General features: G+C 62.4%; 1 protein-coding gene across 1 annotated transcript in view; it reads right to left on the minus strand.

The window, feature by feature from the left end:
* Nucleotides 1–170, minus strand: part of OLIG2 (oligodendrocyte transcription factor 2) — a 3218-nt gene extending 3048 nt beyond the window's left edge. The window contains exon 1 of the mRNA XM_039704313.1: nt 115–170. The gene's annotated coding sequence lies outside the window, so the exon portion shown is untranslated. The remainder of the gene's footprint in view (nt 1–114) is intronic.
* Nucleotides 171–7905: the final 7735 nt, after the last annotated feature.

A 7905-nucleotide genomic window follows, 5' to 3' on the forward strand; every position in this document is an offset into this window, starting at 1 on the left:
GGGGCGGCTCCCGTCCCGTCCCGTCCCGTCCCGTCCCGTCCCGTCCCGTCCCTCCCCTCGCCGCTGCCGGCCGGGCCGGGGTCCGCGCGGGTCGCGGGCGCGGGGGGCACTCACCGTGGCGAGCGGCGCGCCGGGACGGGCGAGCACGGCACAGCAGCGCGCACCTTGCGGCGGAGCGGCCGCCGCTTTATAGCCGCGCCGGGGAGGAACGATGTCACCGGGCGGGAGGGGGGCTGCGCCAATCCGCGGCGGCGGCGGGGGCACGGCTGATGTCACCGGGGCCGCTCCGGCTCGCTGGGGCGGGGGGCGCCGGCCCGAGCGGCGCGGGGAGCCCGGCGGGGGGGAGGGACTTTTGTCAAATCCATAATAAAACGCGACAATGACAGCGCCGGGAACAGCTGTTGGGGGGGCGGGACGGGACGGGAGCGGGGACGGGAGCGAGCAGCCCCCGGCACGTCGGTGCTCCCCGGTGCCCGGCCCGTCCGCCCGCTCGGCCGCTCGCAGCGCTGCCCCCGCCCGGTGCCCCCTCCTGCCCGAGCCCGGGCGTGATTCCCCCGTCAAGCGGGGCAAGGAGAGGCGGAGGAAAGCGGGATTTCGGCCTCTCCGTTCCCCGCGAGCGAATCGCCCCGAGCATCCCCCGCCTCCGGCCCCGCACAGACCCGGAGAAGTTCTTGGAGCGGCCGCTCAAATCTGCCCCCAAAAAATCCTTCAGCGGGAAGGGAGCAGGAGAGGGGAGAGAAAGAAAGAAAGACAGAGTAAAAGGCGTTAACAAACGAACAAAAAATGACCTTCGGAAATGCCTCCCGCCTCGCTGCGCTGCTCGCCCGGCTCCCGGCGCGTCCCCTCGCCCCGGCAGCTCCGCGCAACAGGGTCGGAGCTTCCTCGCACCGGGGTAAATCCCCCGGCCGCCCCCCCGGCCCCTTCGCCTTTGTTGTATTATTTTTACACCCGTGTGTTTCCCAGCTGGCCCGGCAAGCCTCAACCATCCGTTAAATATGTATTTAAAACGTTAAGAAGTGAAGCGTGGAAATGTGTTTCCCAACGGTTGCGGGGATGATCCGTAACAGGTCAATTAGGAAAATCTGTCCCCGCGACAGCCGGGCCCGCCGCCCGGCGTGTGTCCCGGCCACCGGGGACGCGCCCGGGCTGCGGCGGGGCAGGGGGGACCCCCGAGGATGGAGGGGGGCTGGGGCCGAGCCTCGGGGGTGCGCAGCGGGGCGGGAAGGGGGGCTGTGCGAAGTTTGGGTTTATTCTGCGGGCGGCGGCAGCCGGAGCCGGGCGCTGCCTTCTCCCGGCGGCTGGGGAGAACAGGGCGACAAGGAGCACAACGAATTGAGCCCCGGAGCCTCTCCCGGAGCCCCGCAGGGCCCGGCCGGAGGAGGGGGAGCGGGCCCCGGGCAGGCCGGGAGGGGCGGCGGGCGGGGGGATCCCCCCCGGGCAGCGGCGCTGGAGTGAGGACGGGGAAAAGCCGCAGCGCTCGGCTCCTGCCCGCCAGGGCTCGGCAAGTTTCTGCCCAAAGGCTGGGAGTTTCCTTCCCCAGGGAAGGAGCTGTAAAGGGATGGGGGTCCCGGGGTCCCCCGGGTGCGCGGCAGGCGCGGCTCGGCCCGGGAGCTCCAGCAGCCCCGGGCGGGGCAGGAACCTGCCCGGAGCCCCCGGGCTGGGGAGGGACCCGAGCAGGGTGGGCTTCACCTGCCGGGAGGGACAGCGGGAACGGGGGGAACAGGGGGGCCGCGGCCTGGACAGAGGGATGGACAGCGGGATGGACAGCGGGATGGACAGGGGGGAACGGGGGGAACAGGGGGGCCACGGCCTGGACAGCGGGATGGACAGTGGGAAACGAGGGGAACAGTCTCCGGCCACGGCCCAGACAGCGGGATGGACAGGGAGACCGACAGAGGGATGGACAACGGGAACGGGGGGAACAGCCTCCGGCCATGGCCCGGACAGCGGGATGGACAGGGAGATGGACAGAAGGATGGACAGGGGATGGATAGCGGGATGGACAGAGGGATGGACAGAGGGGATGGACAGAGAGCAGGGGTGGACAGAGGGCGGGGATGGACCGAGGGCAGGGATGGACAGAGGGCGGAGGTGCCGGGAGCAGCCGGAGCTCGGGGCCGCTGTGTCCTGAGGCCGTCTGGCATCACCCTGGGGGCTCGGGAGGGAGAAGTGGGCAGTGGACTGGCTCCTTTTCCCTCCCCTTTCCCTTTCCTCTTTTCCTTCCCCTTCCTTTTCTCCTTTTCCTTTCCCTTTTCTGCTTTTCCCTTTCCCTCCCCCTTTTTTCTTCGTTTTCTCTTTTCCCTTTTCTTCTGTTTTCCATTTTTTTCTTGTTTCTTTCTTTTTTTTCTCTCTCGGTTTGTTTGTTGGTTTTTTTTTTCCTCTCCCCACTGCAGAGAGGAAACCCCTCTCCGAGCCCGCAGCAGAAATCTCGGGATCTGAGTCCCTAAGGGACCAATGTCCTTGGTGACCACTGTCCGTCCGCCTGGACACGAGCCCTGCCCCGCCCGCAGCCCGCGGGGCCGGGAGCGGGAGCGGGATCGGGATCGGGGTCGGGATGGGGATCGGGATCGGGATGGGGATCAGGATCGGGATCGGGATTGGGAGTGGAATCGGGATGGGGATCGGGAGCGGGACCGGGACCGGGACCGCCCGGTGCTGCTCTGCCGTCCTGCCAGGGGAGCGAGGAAGGAGGGGACGCTCTCTGCCGTGAGATGACAGATGAAGTGTCGCGCCTCCCCCTCCCCGGCCTCGGGAAGGCTCCGCGCCGCCGCCGCCCCTCGCTGGCGCATCCCGGGAAGCGGCCCCGGAGCGCTCCCAGAGGAGCCCTTCACCCGAACTTGATTTTGACACTAAAATGTGGAGCAGAGCCCATTTGCTGCGCTATGAATATGTATTATTTTTTTTAATAGCGCCTGTAGACAACTAAGGCGTGAATGAAGGCAATCAGGGAACACGATGAAGTGATAACTTAATAAAAACCAGACCATGGCTTTCATGCTGGAAATGGCTTGGAATGTCGCTAGGTTGCTGCCGGAGGGGTTTATTGCCCGTACCCCCAGCCCCAGCGGTACCCTGGCCCCGCTGGAGCTGCCCCTCCGGGAGGGCCGGGAGGAATCCGAGGCACGCGAGGCGCCAGGGCCGGGCTGCGGCTGCAGCTCCCGCAGCTGAACGCGGTTTGGGCGCTGCCTCGGCGAGCCGGAGCTGTCTGCCTCCCATCTGGGCTCCAGAGGCTCGGAGAGCTCGCAGCTGAGAGCGGCACCTCCGGGGATCCTGCCCCCCAAAGCCGCAGGAGCGCAGAGCTCGGCAGCTGCGGCGAGGCCAGGAGCTCTGCCGGCTCATCGGGGCACAGGCACGGAGAGGAGAAACGCCAGCGCTCAGCTCTGGCCCCTTTTCCGCGTTTTCTGTCTCGTTTCTTTGCGCTCATTTCCTCCTGGCTGCGTCTCAGTCAGGTACAGGTGGATTTTGCCCAGCCCGGGGTGTCGGGGAGCTCCACCTGCCCAATTAACACATTTGGTACCTGCGCTCTCCGAGAGGGAAACCCGAGCTGGCTGAGCGGGCCGGGCGCTGCCGCTCCCTCGGGGCTCTCCTCCTCTCCAGCGCTGGGTTTGTTTGTGTTCACACTTGTTCCGTGGAAGTGCTGCAGACACGCGCGCCTTGCCAAAATCTCAGCATGCCTCCCCATTCAATCAGAGGCTGCAAAAGCTTCTCATCTTCACAGGAGTCACCCAGAGGGAAGCCTCCGAAATACCAGCGCTGATGTTTGTGATATCTGCAGGATTAAAAACATGCGGGAAATTGGCCATCTCCTGCTCTCATTCAGCGTGAAAAAAAAACCTTTTTATTTATAAACTTTTGACACTCAAGAGCCCGCTGTCAGCGAGAACACAATAATTAAATTGCTGTTTAAAACGCAGGCAGGATCCCCGGTCTGTCAGGCTCGGGTCCCTCCCAGGCACGGCCGATCACGGAACCGGGATTGACAGGAGCGATTTGGGATTGCTCGCCTGCACGGGAGAAGCTTGGGCTGAGCTCAGGGTGGCCCTGCAGGGCCTGAAGGAGCCAGGAAAGCTGGAGAGAGACAATTTCCAGGGGATGCAGGGACAGCACCCAGGGAATGGCTGCCAGTGCCAGAGGGCAGCAATGGATGGGATCTTGGCAATGAGGAATTGTTCCTTTCTCCTTTTCCTTTCCCTTTTCTGCTTTTCCCTTTCCCTCCCCCTTTTTTCTTCGTTTTCTCTTTTCCCTTTTCTTCTGTTTTCCATTTTTTTCTTGTTTCTTTCTTTTTTTTCTCTCTCGGTTTGTTTGTTGGTTTTTTTTCCCCTCTCCCCCCTACAGAGAGGAAACCCCTCTCCGAGCCCGCAGCAGAAATCTCGGGATCTGAGTCCCTAAGGGAGCAATGTCCTTGGTGACCACTGTCCGTCCGCCTGGACACGAGCCCTGCCCCGCCCGCAGCTCGCGGGGCCGGGAGCGGGAGCGGGATCGGGATCGGGGTCGGGATGGGGATCGGGATCGGGATGGGGATCAGGATCGGGATCGGGATTGGGAGTGGAATCGGGATGGGGATCGGGAGCGGGACCGGGACCGGGACCGCCCGGTGCTGCTCTGCCGTCCTGCCAGGGGAGCGAGGAAGGAGGGGACGCTCTCTGCCGTGAGATGACAGATGAAGTGTCGCGCCTCCCCCTCCCCGGCCTCGGGAAGGCTCCGCGCCGCCGCCGCCCCTCGCTGGCGCATCCCGGGAAGCGGCCCCGGAGCGCTCCCAGAGGAGCCCTTCACCCGAACTTGATTTTGACACTAAAATGTGGAGCAGAGCCCATTTGCTGCGCTATGAATATGTATTATTTTTTTTAATAGCGCCTGTAGACAACTAAGGCGTGAATGAAGGCAATCAGGGAACACGATGAAGTGATAACTTAATAAAAACCAGACCATGGCTTTCATGCTGGAAATGGCTTGGAATGTCGCTAGGTTGCTGCCGGAGGGGTTTATTGCCCGTACCCCCAGCCCCAGCGGTACCCTGGCCCCGCTGGAGCTGCCCCTCCGGGAGGGCCGGGAGGAATCCGAGGCACGCGAGGCGCCCAGGGCCGGGCTGCGGCTGCAGCTCCCGCAGCTGAACGCGGTTTGGGCGCTGCCTCGGCGAGCCGGAGCTGTCTGCCTCCCATCTGGGCTCCAGAGGCTCGGAGAGCTCGCAGCTGAGAGCGGCACCTCCGGGGATCCTGCCCCCCAAAGCCGCAGGAGCGCAGAGCTCGGCAGCTGCGGCGAGGCCAGGAGCTCTGCCGGCTCATCGGGGCACAGGCACGGAGAGGAGAAACGCCAGCGCTCAGCTCTGGCCCCTTTTCCGCGTTTTCTGTCTCGTTTCTTTGCGCTCATTTCCTCCTGGCTGCGTCTCAGTCAGGTACAGGTGGATTTTGCCCAGCCCGGGGTGTCGGGGAGCTCCACCTGCCCAATTAACACATTTGGTACCTGCGCTCTCCGAGAGGGAAACCCGAGCTGGCTGAGCGGGCCGGGCGCTGCCGCTCCCTCGGGGCTCTCCTCCTCTCCAGCGCTGGGTTTGTTTGTGTTCACACTTGTTCCGTGGAAGTGCTGCAGACACGCGCGCCTTGCCAAAATCTCAGCATGCCTCCCCATTCAATCAGAGGCTGCAAAAGCTTCTCATCTTCACAGGAGTCACCCAGAGGGAAGCCTCCGAAATACCAGCGCTGATGTTTGTGATATCTGCAGGATTAAAAACATGCGGGAAATTGGCCATCTCCTGCTCTCATTCAGCGTGAAAAAAAAACCTTTTTATTTATAAACTTTTGACACTCAAGAGCCCGCTGTCAGCGAGAACACAATAATTAAATTGCTGTTTAAAACGCAGGCAGGATCCCCGGTCTGTCAGGCTCGGGTCCCTCCCAGGCACGGCCGATCACGGAACCGGGATTGACAGGAGCGATTTGGGATTGCTCACCTGCACGGGAGAAGCTTGGGCTGAGCTCAGGGTGGCCCTGCAGGGCCTGAAGGAGCCCCAGGAAAGCTGGAGAGAGACAATTTCCAGGGGATGCAGGGACAGCACCCAGGGAGCCCTTTCCAGCAGCTTCTGATCCTTCCTTGAGACCCCCAGAATGTCCCCAGCACTGCAGGTGAGGCTGCCCCAGGACAATCCCTCCCGCGAGGTTGTCCCTGGATTTATTCATTAATATGAAAAAAAGACCCTCTGCAGAAGGCTGCACAGCAAAGTCTCCATCAGAAATTCAGCGCGATTTCCCCTGGGCGCGGCGAGGGTTTTGGGGGCCCGGCGCTCCCGGGGGAGCCGCCGAAGGAGGGGCGGCGGGGAGCAGAGCCAGCCCCGCCGGGAGGACACCAGCCCCGGCCGCGATGTCAAAGGTTGCGGCAGTGTCCCCCCCGCCCTCGGCGGGGCTTTGTTCGGCACGGTGGCCCCAGCAGATGGCCCAAAACCCGCACCCCGGCCGGCAAAGAGGGACCACATGTGACGAACCGTGGATGTCTCATTAGCACACGGGGCGGGGGGGCCGGGGAGGGGAGCAAGGATGAGAAAAAAAAAAAGATAAAAAGAATACACAAAGCCATTTACATATTTACATTGTTTCTCCCTCATTTCCAATTCTCCTTTCGCCGGAGTGGCAGTGGGCTCGCTTTTCTCCTTCTGTTTGTGTGTTTACTTGTGCTAAATAGATTATGATAATCAGGCACATAAATGCATGCAACTGTTATTATGGCATTTTAATCACAGAGGTTTTCACTGGAAGCCTTCATTAGAATTCTCATAATCTCACTTGTTAGTGTAACAAACAGTAATAAATGCCAAGGAACTGGGATTAAGTCAGAGACATTCAGACATTAAAGGAGGAATATGGAAATGTTGTCAAATCTGCGCATTATTTATTGAAATGTCACATCAACAGCTCAGGTCTTTCAATCTCTCTCTCATTAGAAGGAGAGGGCGTGCGGCCACCTGAAGGCAGCAATTAGATTTTTCGGGAGTGCTGGAACCATATGGCCCTCCTCGACTCTTCCCAACTTTCCCGGGATCTTTGAAACCCCTCGGCTCCCGCTCTCGGCCCCAGCCCGGAGTGGTTTTGGGAGAGGGGGCTGGATGTGCCATGGGGAGATGCCCGGGGGGCTGGGGCTGCCCCTGGATCCCTGGCAGTGCCCAAGGCCAGGCTGGACGCTGGGGCTGGAGCAGCCTGGCACAGGGGAAGGTGTCCCTGCCATGGCAGGCTGGCACTGGGTGGGATTTGGGGTCCCTCCCACCCAAACCCTCCAGGATTCCAGCATTCCATGAAGGTGTCGCTCTGGTTTCGGTGCGGATCTTTGCAGGGTGGTGCCCACTGGACCCCCCGGCCCTGGGGGCTTCCCCAGCCGAGCCGGGATTGTCCCGGCTGGGCCGGGCTGGGCTGGGCCGTGCTGTGCTGAACTGGGCTGAGCTGAGCTGAGCCGGGCCGGGCTGGTCTCGTCTCCCGGAGCGGACCGGGCTCCCCGGGCGGGCGCTGCGGGCGGCGGAGCGCAGGCACCGGAGCCGCTCTGTCCGTGCGGCTCAGCAAAGCCGGCCCAGCCCGCTCATGAATGCTCATGAATATTCCCCGAGCCCTCCCCAGCCTCCCGCCCCTCCCCGGGCCGTGGGGAGGGGGCTCGGGGCTGGCCCCCGCCCCGGCACCCACGGGAAGCGCTGCAGTGGAGGAATTTCCAGAGGTTTGGGTCCCCCCTCTTTCTCCTTTGCGACTTTTTTATAAAATCCAGAAGGAAAATTGAATATAAAACCCAGCCAGGCTCAGCTGGGCTGTCCCATTTCCCACGTTTGCCTTGGGGTGGGGTGGCCTTGGGGCCATCCCAGGTGTGGGACAGGGAACAGGTGAATTTTCCTCTTTTTCTGACTTCAGCCTCGCAGTGGGAGTCAGTTTTGCAGGA

This window comes from Passer montanus, unplaced genomic scaffold (genome assembly GCF_014805655.1).
Source record: "Passer montanus isolate IOZ18808 unplaced genomic scaffold, ASM1480565v1 scaffold171, whole genome shotgun sequence".
NCBI classification, from domain to species: Eukaryota; Metazoa; Chordata; class Aves; order Passeriformes; family Passeridae; genus Passer; species Passer montanus.